Source organism: Poecilia formosa, unplaced genomic scaffold (assembly GCF_000485575.1).
Source record: "Poecilia formosa unplaced genomic scaffold, Poecilia_formosa-5.1.2 Scaffold56, whole genome shotgun sequence".
Lineage (NCBI taxonomy): Eukaryota > Metazoa > Chordata > Actinopteri > Cyprinodontiformes > Poeciliidae > Poecilia > Poecilia formosa.
In genome coordinates, this window is record NW_006799995.1 from 686,543 (window position 1) to 700,245 (window position 13,703).

General features: G+C 38.6%; 1 protein-coding gene across 4 annotated transcripts in view; it reads left to right on the forward strand.

Moving 5' to 3' along the window:
- Nucleotides 1-3,221: 3,221 nt before the first annotated feature.
- chl1a (cell adhesion molecule L1-like a) overlaps nucleotides 3,222-13,703 on the forward strand; it is a 63,810-nt gene continuing 53,328 nt past the window's right edge. The window contains exon 1 of one of the 4 annotated variants that reach the window (XM_016672180.1): nucleotides 3,222-3,626. The gene's annotated coding sequence lies outside the window, so the exon portion shown is untranslated. The remainder of the gene's footprint in view (nucleotides 3,627-13,703) is intronic. The other 3 variants (XM_016672179.1, XM_016672178.1, XM_007553331.2) reach the window with 3 other exon arrangements.

A 13,703-nucleotide genomic window follows, 5' to 3' on the forward strand; every position in this document is an offset into this window, starting at 1 on the left:
ATAAAATATACATACATTACCATAGCAACAGCATTCTCCCCTCTTCTTTTCTTCTACTGTACAGTTGGCATATATAAAGTAGGGGTAAAAACTGCTAAAGATAAATTGAGAGGTTTCACTTTAGGCCAAAAGTTTGTTTTTTTTCCACTGTAATTGGTCTTGTGCAGAAGAGCATATGTGGTCAGAAATGGACAAATCGTACCTAAAGTCAGTGAGACGCCTCGAGCCAGACAGAAAGCAAAACTCAGGGTCAAGATAAGAGGCCCATTATGAGGCAACCGCCTCATAATGGGCCTCTTATCCTGAGAATCTGTGAACTCCTACAGTGATTTGTTCCTCCTACAATAAGAAGGTTACATCAATCTCCAGGATTCTGCATTCATTGCTGTTTGTAACAATTGGATTGAATCCTCACTGTGGTGATCTGCAGTCACATCTGGATTTATAGGAGCATGTAGAATGCAACAGATAATTGCATGCTTTAGTTTTTATTTTGGAGAAAGTGAGTGAAATGTTATATAAATGTCTAATCAGGAAAGAAGAATAAAAATAGAGGACCACACAATATAAAATAGATAAAATGGCTATTACGTACTGGCAGTGGCACAGTGGTGAGCATCCTGATTTGATTTTTTGCGTGGGTTCACTATGTATTTCGACTTCCTCCCACGGTCCAATAACACGGCTGTTGGGTTAATTGCTCTCTCTAAAGTGTCCTCAGGTGAGAGAGGGCGTATGTGCATGTTTGTCTGTCTTGTGTATTTCTATGTTGGCCTGTAGTGGACAGGCCCCCTTCTCAATAAGCGCTTGGAAATAGGCACCAGCCCACCAGTGATCCCATAAGGATAAGCGGTCACAGGCAATAAATGGACAGTTTAGTTACCCTTGAAACCAAGAAATGTCTGTAAATGAACACAATTTTAAATATCAACATAAAATATGAGGGTATGGGGTGCTGCAGTGGCACAGAAGTAACGCACCGGTACAGAGGCTTTAGTCCTCGATGTGGCTGTCGCAGGTTCAAGTCTCAGCCTCATCACCTTTGCTGCATGTCCTCCACCTCTCTCACTACCCACTTTCCTGTCTGACCACTCTCAAATAAAGGCCTCTAAAACCTTTTAAATAATTAGGATTTCATTCAAACTCTTTCTATGGATTTTTTTTGTGTGTGTGTGTTCTCTGATTACAGCTATGATCCAATATTCTATATATTAATGCTAAATTTTCATTATGTGCTGCATTTAGTGCACAGTACCTTGAAAAAGTAACCATCATGCTTAAATTTCACATTATAGCCACAAGCATAGTTGATTGGAATTTTATGACTAACACAGTGGTACTGTAATAATTGCTAAGTGGAAATACAAGAAAAGTTTCAAAGCTTTTTTGATTTTTTCACAAACACAATTCAAGGAAGCATGCATCTATTCAGCTTTCTTTACTCTGATCGTCCTTCAGAAAATCTAGTGCAACTAATTTCCCCCCCAGACGTCACTCAGCTTTTAAATAGAGTCCACCTGCGTCCAACTCAACTTCAGTATAAATCCAGCTATTTTATGGAGGAATCTGAGGACTTAGTCTTCCCATGATGCTAATATTCTCCAACACAGCAGATTGGTCAGGCTTATGAAATAATATCCAAAGCTTTGAACACCAGAGCACTGTTCAAACAATCATCTGAAATTGAAGAATGGCACAACTGCAGCCTACCAAGCCTTGACCTTTAGCCAACAGTGACGGGCTGCGGAAGGAGAGCATTACTTCGGAGAAGCGACCAAGAGGAAAACGATCAGCTCTGAGGAGCTGCGGAGATCCACCGCCCAGGTGGGAGAATCCATTCACAGGACAATTAGCTGTGTATTTTACAAATCTGTCCTGGCAAGAAGAAAGCCATAAAGTGCTGTTATCAGTTTGCCAGATGCCAAGTGGATAACACAGGAAAACGTGTGGATGTAGATGCTGTTTTTAGACTAGAGCAAAACAGAAAAGGCACCCTGTACACTATGTGTTTGATGTAAAACCAGCACACACTGAACACATCATCTCCGTGGTGAAACACGGTGGTGGCAGGATAATAATAATTATTTCAAGACAGATCGGCGCTGGTGAGAAGATGGGTGGGGTTGAAAGCATTTTAAAACAAAATGTGATGTTTTTCCAACACATTTTCTGTTACCATTGAGTAAACACATCTTGTGTTATTTTCCACACTTTAAGTGTTTCTCTATTTAAACAGAAAAGAAACATGAGCTGCAAAAGACTGCAAACCATTTAGGAATAATGTCACGTAAGGTCGAAAATAGAACAGTTTTTAAATCAAAGCACACGTGTGTGTTAAAAATGACCTTGTTCATGTCCAAACCTGAATCCAAATGAAAATGTTCCAGGACTTGCTCAGAGACTGCCTAGCCAATCGGCCTGAGTTTGAGCAATTTGCAAAGAATAATTGACAAACGTTTCAGTCTATATATGTGCAAATCTTAGAGATATAAGCCAAAAGCCAAACGGTATTTCAGTAAAATATTGACTCAGGAGATTTAAGTACAGTGGTAAAGGTGAAGGGGTGCATTCGTGAATCACAGTGCCTGGGCGGGAATTTCACAGGCATTTTTACAGCGTGGGTAAGTCATCAGGAAAAAGTGTGACATATTTATGACACAAGGCGTTGTTATTAAATGGTGACACTTGGCCTCTGGTAGTTTAACCCGCATTAGTGCCATAATAACCACACCCTCCTTCAGGTTTAAGTCTCCTTGTGTCTACTTTAAAGTTTGATCCATACGCATGTAAACATTTCCGTTTTGCTAAAAGAAGTGACAAAAGTGACAAAAGCGCATCGGCGACAGGATGTTTCAGCTTTTGGTGGATAAAATACACAGAGCTTTGTTTTCATTCTTTGAATGGGACTCGTTGCTTTAAGGAGGTGACGTGTTTGCGCAAACTCAGACGGGTGCGGTGGACTAATAGAGAGCAAACAGATGCACCTGCGCTTTACAGTCACCTAATGCAACATACAGTAAAGGCAGCAGGGCATTCTCATTGAAATAATCATAATCATAATATGGAATCATATCATAGTATGGAAATTTGGTGAATTTTAGACAGGAGTGAGGGATCTCGGCAGCAAACGTGCACACATTCAGGTCACTGATAATGTTTTTCGAGATTCGTAGCTGGCTGCTGTTTTCCATATTAGCCTCTACGCTTCGTCAGAGGTGATGGATGTGCTCGAGGGCACAAGAATGACGCTGCTGTTACGCACGAGCGCGCACCAAAAACCATTTACCCACTTTTCACCCCAAGCCCATACGTACCTATCATGTTCTGTGACAAGAGACACTCAGCGCATACAGAGTCGCTCCTTGTCCTTTGACCCCACAAGCTTCCAAAATAGAGGAACAACCTTGCGGAGACATGAGTCGGAGCGGCAGTTGTTAACAACTCTCTGTGTTGCCCGTCACTCAGCAGACTTTCGGGCGGTCAACAGCGGAGGTTATAAAACTTGTGGTAAAGTTTACACGGCAGTGGCGTTTGTTAGTTCTCCCACTGCGGAGTGGACTTTTTCTTCTCTAAACATTTCTTCGGAAGCCAAGAGAGGTCCTGCTCTAAAGCTGCTCTGCTTGTGGGTGAGTTTTATATTTTCCTACCTCTATTCCGGGTTAGGCACTTTGCTTTGGTAAACCTCATCATTTACAAACGCAACTGCAGAACGCCAAGTCAAAACATTCAGTTAAGTACGTGGAGCTCAGAGACAGTACATAAAAATATCAGCTGTGAAGACGTGGAGGAGTGCAAAATCTTATTGCAGAGTCAGAGAAACAAAAACCGTACACACACTGTTGAATATTTTATTTTTTTAGTGTTAAATTCGCATCGCAATGATTAAGAAAAAAAAAAAAAAACTTGTAAAAGATTTCGAAGGGGATTAGCTATTGAATTTATCACAAATTAAAAAAGTTGAAACGGGCATCCAAGACCAGCACAAGTTACAGAGTTTGAGGCTGATTATGTTCTGGCCCAAAGAAATGAGTTGTTTTAATAAAAAACAAAACAAAAACAAATTGCATTTCTTTTCAGCTGTTGCTGATAAGGCTTTACATACCATAGCTTTACATTCCGTGCTATAATTACTTTTTATTTTTGCATGCACTTTTTCATTTAACTAGAGGTTATGGCAAACTACTCAGAAATGTGTCAAGAGCTGAAAAAGATCAAAAACAAGACCTGAAAGTTGCTTGAATTCACTATTTGAAAAACCCAGTATTATAATTTTAGCTAAGTGTTAAGCCACCCACAGTACCATGAAAAAGTGTTTTTAAAGGCTTATACATTTTTCTGTTTTTGTCTCGCATCTCTGATCAAACAAAACCCTGACCCTGACAAATAATTGCTCTCTAAAACTAATGACCGTTGTCCCTCTTGGCATCAACAACTGTTATCAAATATTTCTGATAAGGACTGAGACATTTACACTAATAGGGAGGTATGTTGGCCCCACTTTTCACAGAATCGTTTTTATTAAGCCAGACTTGAAGATTTTTGAGCATGAAGGTCATGCCACAGAAACTGAATCAGGTTTAAATCCAGATGTAAATTGATCAACTCTAAAACCTTCTGCTTGAGCCTAAGTTTGGAAACTAATGGCTGGACACTCGGGGAAGGTGAATTCATGGTTCTATTCATAAAGACAAATCACCTTGGTCCTTAAGTTTGGTTGTCAGTATGATTTTGTTTTTCTGAATGGCTGTTCGGATGTGATGGGATGTACGTCTTTAAAAAAAAAACAAAAAAAAACTTACATTTTTCTCTCCAGTCCACAGAATATAGGAGAGTAAGTTTAGAGGAGCTTTTGTGTTCTTTTAGGTAAGCAATGATTTTCACAATGGATGTCTCTGTTGAAAGTCATTATTATCTTTTTATTAAATTCTAAATTCCTTGTCAAACGGCATTTTGACTAAAGTCCAAGAGGTTAGAGTCCTTGTCAAACGGCGTTTTGACTAAAGTCCAAGAGGTTAGAGTCCTTGTCAAACGGCGTTTTGATTAAAGTCCAAGAGGTTAGAGTCCTTGTCAAACGGCGTTTTGACTAAAGTCTGAGAGGTTAGAGTCCTTGTCAAACGGCGTTTTGACTAAAGTCCAAGAGGTTAGAGTCCTTGTCAAACGGCGTTTTGACTAAAGTCCGAGAGGTTAGAGTGCTTGTCAAACGGCGTTTGACTAAAGTCCAAAGGGTTGGAGTCCCAGTTGACGGCATCTCAACTAAAGTTCTACAGCTTTTTATTTCTCTTTCTCACTGTTTACGTTTTAATTATGTTTTTTAAATCTGTTTCTCACATGCTGTTTTTATTTTAATTATGTAAAGCACTTTGAAATGCCTTGCTGCTGAAATGTGCTGTACAAATACATTTTGATTGATTGATTGATTGATCTAAACGCTTACCTCCGCTGAGGTCTTCCATGATTTAAATGCTTCTCTGGGTTGTTTTGTGGCTAAGTCTATTCATGCCTTACATTTTCACATAAAGCCAGTTTGCTTTCACAAACCCATTTTTTTCCCATACTAAATAAAATCCTGCTCTAAGGATTTTAATATCACACTAAATAACACAGGTCATTAAAATGTATTAGATCTTCTAAAATATATTTCATTGTGACGAAAAAAAAAAAAAGCCAAAGTAGAGGAAATCTGCCAAGAGGCAAATATTTCACTGGACGATATTTTTTTGTTATTGTTCTGAGCTAAAACTGTACAGGAAATGGTGGACAGTAAATATTGAAAAGTGAAAAGGTGAACCTCGAAAATAAATTCTGCTTAGGCCTTAAAACTTCACTTGCAGCACGGTGCTTGCAGCAGAACTTATGTTTTACCATTGACACTCTGAGTTTATGGTACGACTCTCTTTTCTGTTCCTGTTGTGAGTGAAAGGAATTGCTAGTGGTTTGGTTGACACGAGTATTTGGCCAGAGCTGTTCAGCTGTCTGAAGCTCTGGGCAAAATATGTCCCAGTGTTTTTCTGTGAGTGACCCAGCTTGACTCAAATGTGATAATTGCAGGGAATCTTGCTCCCTGCTGTGATGTTTAGTTTGAGCTTCCAGCAGATTAATAGACAGAAGAGCCGACTGTCACATGAGATCAGGATAAATCTTGAAACGCATCCTGTGCTGGGATTGTTGTGAGATCCCCTTCACATTCAACAAACAGGGTCTTGTTTTGCCACATTGGAGAATAAAGCAGAAATGTGCAGAAAAATCATAAAACCACAAAACTTAGAAAATTAAGATTTTAATTCCTTTAACTGTAGAAAAAGATTGAGGCGTTGGATGGTGTACTCTAAACTTAATTTAAGTTAAGTTTAAATTAACTTTAATTTACTCAACTGATACCATCAGTTGAAAATCTGACGCATTATTCATTTGATATCATGGACATTAATTTCACTGCATGAAAAAAGAAAGTGGTGTACGTTTTATTTTTCTTTATTTTAAACCATTAAAAAAACATAGTGTTCACCAATTAGCGACACCGTTGTGACCAGACACAGGAATAGCAGGTAGGATTAATAGAGCAGGAAGTGAACGCTTTGTCCTCCAAAGTTGATGTATTAAAAGCAGAAAGAATATGCATACAAAAAGATCCAAACAGATTTGACAAGGATCAAATTGTGATGTCTAGATGACTGGGTCAGAGCAAATCTGCAGTTTTTGTGATGTGTTCCTGCATTGTAGTGGTCAGTTTATTTATCAACAGGAGACCAGTCAATGAACAATGGTGGTGACAGGCCCATGAGCTATCAGTTTGTTGACGCACAAGGGAAATGAGGCTAGTCATAAGATGGACTACTATCGCTCAATGTAGAGAGGAAATCAAAGTTTCTGATAGAAAAGTGTTGGAATACCCAAAGCATCAATGACTGTTTACAAAACACTTCATGGCAGGACGTGGGTGCATTTTTGCCGTTTACGTGTGTTTTGTAAAAGGTGAGGGAGACTGAAGTCGAACAGACTAATTGGCCAAATGAGTTAGTTACTGCCTTGTATCAGCTGAAAACAGAGATCACCATCATGTTGTATGCATTTAATGTGCATCATTTCTTTCCATAAACACAAATTGGACAGTTTGCTGTGAAATGCACCAAGAAGAACAGATCTGACCTCTGCCAAAGTTAAAAAACAGACATCACACACCAACAATATGTTTAAAGCTTTAAAATAGTAGATTTTCAACACCCAGATTCTCTATAACACTTATCAACCAAACTCATCTCCACACCATGTATGGTTCTTCAGTGCAGGTTTGATATTTGAATGGCCAGAAGTAGCTTAGGCGAGGGCTCCACTTTCAAGGTTCATGACATCGCCGTTTTATGAAAGTGCAAGATGAAAACAGACACGCTGATAGTAGGATGACAATATGTTAGTGATCTATGTATTGTACAGCCTTAGCAGAGATGCAGTATTTAGTAGGTTTTTGTATTTCACTGCATTTGTGCTCTAGCTGTCCGTAATATCTTTTGATGGCTGGATGGACTCTCTCTGCCCTTCCACACCTTACACTGGCTTTAGATTGAGAGGCTAAAGCTCCAGGGCCATGAACAAGCAAAATAAGTTAGAGGAAAATGAAGGTTAATCAGAGTTGATACCATCATCACAGAAGTGAACAATAGTCTTGTACCAGCACATTTCCAAATAATCTGCACCTCTGTTATAAACAAGACTGCAAAGGTTAGAGCTTAAATGTTTATGTGGGTGCAAAATGTTTAACTGAAAAGCTGGTTGTGGAAAATGACAAAGAGCCAAGTTTGATTTATCAGCTCTGTTTCATTTCCGTAACTTGGTTCAAAGTTATGGAAAATAAATTGTTTAATTAGAGCTTGAGAGACTGAATTATATTCTGCTGAGCTAATAAAAACATTTCTGATTTGCCAGTACTGCCCATAGATCACCTTTCTGGAGCCATGAACAATTTGCTCTTTGAAGGAGAGTATTGTGAGGGTTTTTGACAGCTTCATTTTTACTGAATAAATTACAAATGTAGACCCACATGAAAATGTCAAAGTGGCAATTACCAGATAACACACTGAAGAAGCTTGTAGTTTCCCAAATATTACAGCTTTACTTGGATCATAAAGCCATGGGAATTACTCAAGTAGGAGTGGTTTTGTCAAAGTAATAATTTATTTCTTGAAAAACCCAGATATTCAGGTTTCCCTGTGTAAACAATAATAAGTAAAAAGTGATCTGAACCCTTTAGAACCTGCATTTTCTGGTTTATTAGATGCAGAGAAAGAATGAGAACATTCTAAATGTCAGAAGGTGAATTGTCTGAGTGCACTTTTCTGAAGTTAGAGAATGAATTCACACAGGAAATAACACAACAGCCTGAGCAGTCAACAGGGGAACCCATACATCTAGTTGCAAATGGATTTACTGGCAATATAAAAGGTAGTAGTAAAATCTCAAACACTTGAGGACTCAAAAGTTATTTACAATGGTAAGCCTCTTTTAAAGATTAAAGGTCTGATGCACCTAAATTAAAATACTGATTAGAAAGAACTTACCTAGAAATTGATCTGCTTAGAAAAGAAAGAGTGAGTGAGATGGAGACTCCATCTGACACAAAACAGTCCATTTGGTCAAAGCTTCAGGCTATTGTGTCACATTAACAGACTTTGTAATTCTTTAAAAAAAATCATACAATAAATGAAACAAAAAGGTTGATATTAGTTGAATCATTCACAAGGGCTGTGTAAAAATTTAAATTTTGAGCATACTTATGTGGAATTACATTCTTTAAGAGAAAATATTTTATTAGAAGTTATACATTCATTCTAGGGCTGCAGTGATAACTCAAATGATTCAAGTACCTTGATTATTGAAATTCCTTGAAGTGAAATTGATCTGCCTCAAATTGAGGCAAATTTGAGGCAAATTATCTGCGCCAAGTATGTCCCCAGCCAGATATTATTTGTGTTGCACAACGCTCTCACTTCCGCCTGAGTTATTAGACGTTATGATGCTACTTGCTAACAGCATAATTTTCAAGTTCGGTCTGAGGGGATTTCTTTGATTGATGACACTGTTCAGGTTTTTATTGTTTGTCAAGGGACCAATAAGTATCCTTAGAATGACGGGCGCGATCCAAGGAATACAACTCCTAAAACTGCTGCCTGTTAGTTAGCCGGTTAGCAGCAAACAGCGGTGATGAGTGTGGCAAAAGTATTTATACAGGTGGCGCGGATAGATGGAACACTGCGGACAGCTGTTGATGCTTAGCATGAGTGTAGCTTTACGGACAAACCGTAAAATAAACGTACCACCATCCTGGCCACAACAACTGGGTGGCTGAGCGCACTGTGGCAGGCAGATGCGTTTCTGTGTGTGACGTAGGTGCCGAAGATCCCGTCACTAACATGGACTCAAAAGCTATAGCTGGCTGGGCAAAGTGAGAGCTCATCTATTAATTAAATTCACTGAAGAATATAAAAACTGGAGTATAGAGTTTTTGTATTTGTGAGCCTGCTGCTTTATTATTAGATTGAATGTAATTTCAGATTTTTGCATAATTTTTGTCCAAGTTAACTTTAAATGTAAGCTATTATTGTTACAAGTTAATTTTCTGAACTAGAGAAAAGTAATTATAGGGAATCACGGATATGAAAATTTGGGCCGAAGTTGATATCCGATACTGCTGTTATGGCAGAATTTACAAGTATTTTATTTTATCACATTTTTTTATTCGATTACTCAATTAATTGTCAGAATAATCAATAGATTACTCAATTACTAAAGTAATCATTTACAACAGCCCTATTTTATAAGTATTTCAACATTTCACAGTTAAAAAAAAATAACATGGAAAGTCACCAACTCTCAGTCCCCAGTGGGAACACAGACAGAAGACATAATGCTGCCTCAGTAAGTCATTCATAGTTTTTCAACCATCCTACACCCACGGATAAGTAGATACAGCATATGTCGCAACATGCTAGGCATGTTGTCTCCAGCTCGCTTCTCTCTCTCCCTGTCAAAGACGTTTGGAGATAAATGCCCCTCAGCAAATTCTGTAATTGTATAATTAGTGCATGCTGCTGCAGTGCTCCGTTAAACCCTAAATTTGCAGGGTGGAGATCTAACCTCATCAATGCCTTTACATAGTGAACATTCCATACATTATGATTCAGAAACATGCACACAACAATCCTATTTTTTTATTTAGCACATTTGATGGATCAAAAATGTTAAATATAATAGATATGCCGTGACAGGATGAAGTATATTTAGATGCTGTCAGCATCTGAGCAGCTCATTGTTATCCATTAAGATCGGCTCGTGCAGTGTAAGAGCCTTACCAGGCAGGGGGTGAGTCTCTTAGCCACTTAATCAGTGCTGCGCTGGGAAGAGCAAAACTCCACGACAGTCACATATAGTCAACAAAGTTATGGTATCAACGTGAAACCACTGCATGTAGTAGCAGAGCATAACCTAATAATCTTATTTAGTGGGCAAAGAAAGCTGATTGCGAATTAACTTTGCTCTTCAGAGCTCTCATGGGCTGTAATTTGTTGTTTGTTGCTTGGAATTGATTTCAGTGTTAAAACTTTGTTTATGAGGCATACACAGTTGGAAACATTGTTAATTAGAAAAAGACAAAGACCAAAAAAAAAAAAAAAGCTAAAAACTTTAAATCTAAAATATCATGGTGCATGAATGGTTTAATGCTTAACAAAAAAAAAAAAAAAAAGCTAAGAAAATCAGAGAAAACAGTCAGCTGTCTCGTGTGAACATTGCTCATCACTGCATCGCTGAGAGATTCTTAAATTAATCTCATGTAAAGGTTTAAATCCTAGCAAATTTTGAATTATACGCTGTGTTTTAAATGTAAAATCACTGACAAATCACAGCAAATGATGTGCTTGTTAAGCTGAATGCAGGGGAGCTTTTAAGTGGATGGTGAGGGCTCCAAATTATCTCTTGCTCCCTGCAGAGAAGAAGGAGTAAGTGTTTGGTTTTCTCTGAGATGCACAATAATCGCATCTTTTGCATATCAGTGGTCGGAGAGAAAGCCTTCATGTGGATTAGCCATTTAAATGCTGTTTAGCATGATAATCTGACAGTATTACATGCATGAATTAATTAAACACTCTTTGTACTCTGCAATCTGGCCTTGAGAATGAATGCTACCACTGTCAGAAACATTACAACTGAATTCTGCCTTTAATAACACCTTAACTGTCAGCACAAAATGGGTCCATGAGGACGTAGTAGGTCAATTTTGTTTAATCTTTATATGTTAGATTCCATATGCAGCTTTATTCTTATCCATGAGGCTCTGATGAAATTATATTGGTCAAACACTGACACATCTGATTATTATTTAAGAGGGCAGGGGGTAATCAAGAGAGGGTACTAAACTTCTTCCACTTCCAAATAACACAGACCACTTTGCACAATCGGGCTTTGAATGTCTAAAGACAAATCATTTTACTTCATTGCTAAGTTTCTGCCCTGATATGCACCAATGTGTTACATCGTGTTACAATCATGTTGAATCAACTAAATGTACTGCAGAGGTACTTTTAAATAAGTTCTCAAAGCAAATCAAAGTGACCTGTAGATATCAAAATCAGTGTTGCAGCAAAGATTGTCAAAATTTCTGGAAGAGGGAACACAATTTTCTGATCTTATGGAGTATGTTGGCCTTTAATCATATTCCGTTTAGTTATTTAAGTAGTTGTCTTTATAAAGCATTGTTCAGGGAAAAAAAAATATAAAATTGGCAGCTCAGACCTCAAAGAAAACCTGAAACCAATCTTTCTGGCACTTCTCTCATTTGTTTATGTGTGACGTTGACTGAAATGTAAAACAATTCTTATCAGGCAACTCCCAGCTTGGATTCTGGCCTTAAAAAGACATCCAGCATCTTACGCAGAAGATGCCACGAGAAGATGACCATGAAAGAGAAACTAAAGCTCGGATGTGTGTATTTGTCTGGAGAATTTATTGCTGCACTCTAAGGACAGTCAGTCCACATTTGGAATGCCTGGGAAATATTTACTGCAGTCACTGACACACAGGAACTCGCAAGTCCTCAACACCGTGTTTTAAAATAGAGGCACCACTCTATTTTAATCAAAAAACTGATTGCCTCCAATCTCGGCTGCCTTTTAAAACACTTGTTGGTATATTTGCTAGCTTCAGTGTTTCACCCTGTTGAGGGGATGAAGGCTTCTGCTCTGAGAAAAACTTTCCAGTTAACTCTGTCAGGTTAGATACCAGGATTCTGGTTACCATGGAGCCTGACGTTTTGCTCTTTCAGACCCAGTTCTTCCTAACTACGAAGAGCAAAGGTCGTGACCACTCTGGGCGACAAATGTTTGGAGGAATCAGCGCCTCACGCAGGAGGCACAAATAATGGAATCCTGTCTGAGTTGGGTGATGCAGTTTAACTGCGGTCACCTATGCTGGCCCAAACTCCTCTTTACTCCCCACATGTGCTTAATTTTCTAGAACGTTTGAGCAGGTTTGACGGTCAGTAGACTGCATTCCTCCTGGAGAGTGAGGATCATAGTTTGTTGGCTCTGAAAATGCTATTCCCCCAACATTCATCTCGACTCTTGCTTTTGAACAGGGCCCTCACTGTTAAGACTCGGGACAAACACTCGTATTGAGTCAGAGATACAGAAATAAGTTGTGACATCTGTGATCTATCACCCTGTTTACTGTGACAGCGTGTCCCTTTCGCTAGATTTGGAAGTAAACATCCTCTCTATATGTGGGCACCTCCTGTTAATTCGTCAGTGACTCAGTGAACATTTACTTTGCTGTGTCAAACAACGAAAACAGAACGTAGCAGTTCCAGACGTTCGATGAAAGCTTATGATAGGTTTCTCTGTTGAAGAGAAGATAAGGACATTGCTATGATGCACAGTCTTGTTCCTACATGTTCCTTCTTGTTGGGATTATAACGGCACTTGCTGTTCCCACAACTGATAAAGGCATAAAACTGGCTCCTTTGTCTCGTCAGAGTTTCCCTCCTGACATGATCAATCTCCAAAATACAGCACCATGCAAAAGTATTCATTCCTGTAGAAGTTATTTACTCTTGGTGAATTTAAAAATACCTATTTGTGCATTTCATTTGGATTTTATGTGATAAGTCAGAGTTATGCGAAATTGTGAAATAGAAGGAAAATAATACATGGTTTTCAGATTAAAAATTGAAAGCTGTTGACTGCATTTGTATTCAGCTTCCATGTGAAGGCCACTGAGGTTTGCTAGAAAACATTACTGGACAAAGTTTATGAGGAGCAAAACCCACACTAAAATGGCCAGGGACAAACGTGGAGAAGTTAAAGCAAAGTTTGATTTGAAAACATTATCCCAATTCTCAAGCACTGTTAAATCCATCCAAAATGAATATTTCAAAGATGCAAACCATCAGCCCACCTGACCTGACAGGAATGGCAAAGAGAGCTTGGCGAAATCTCTTGACGGAAGGAAGCTTCAAAAGTCCCAAATGCAGTTACTAACCATGAAGGGGGCACAGCGAATATGAGGAAGAATGAAAGACTGCTGTTGAGTATGGGTGGGTTTTGTGTGAACAAAAAGAATAAATATAGGAAAGAACTAATTAGCTACTGATGAACATAGTGGAGGACCTATGAGACTATGGATTAGTTCTCTTTAAAAGTCTCTGGGGATGTTCTTAG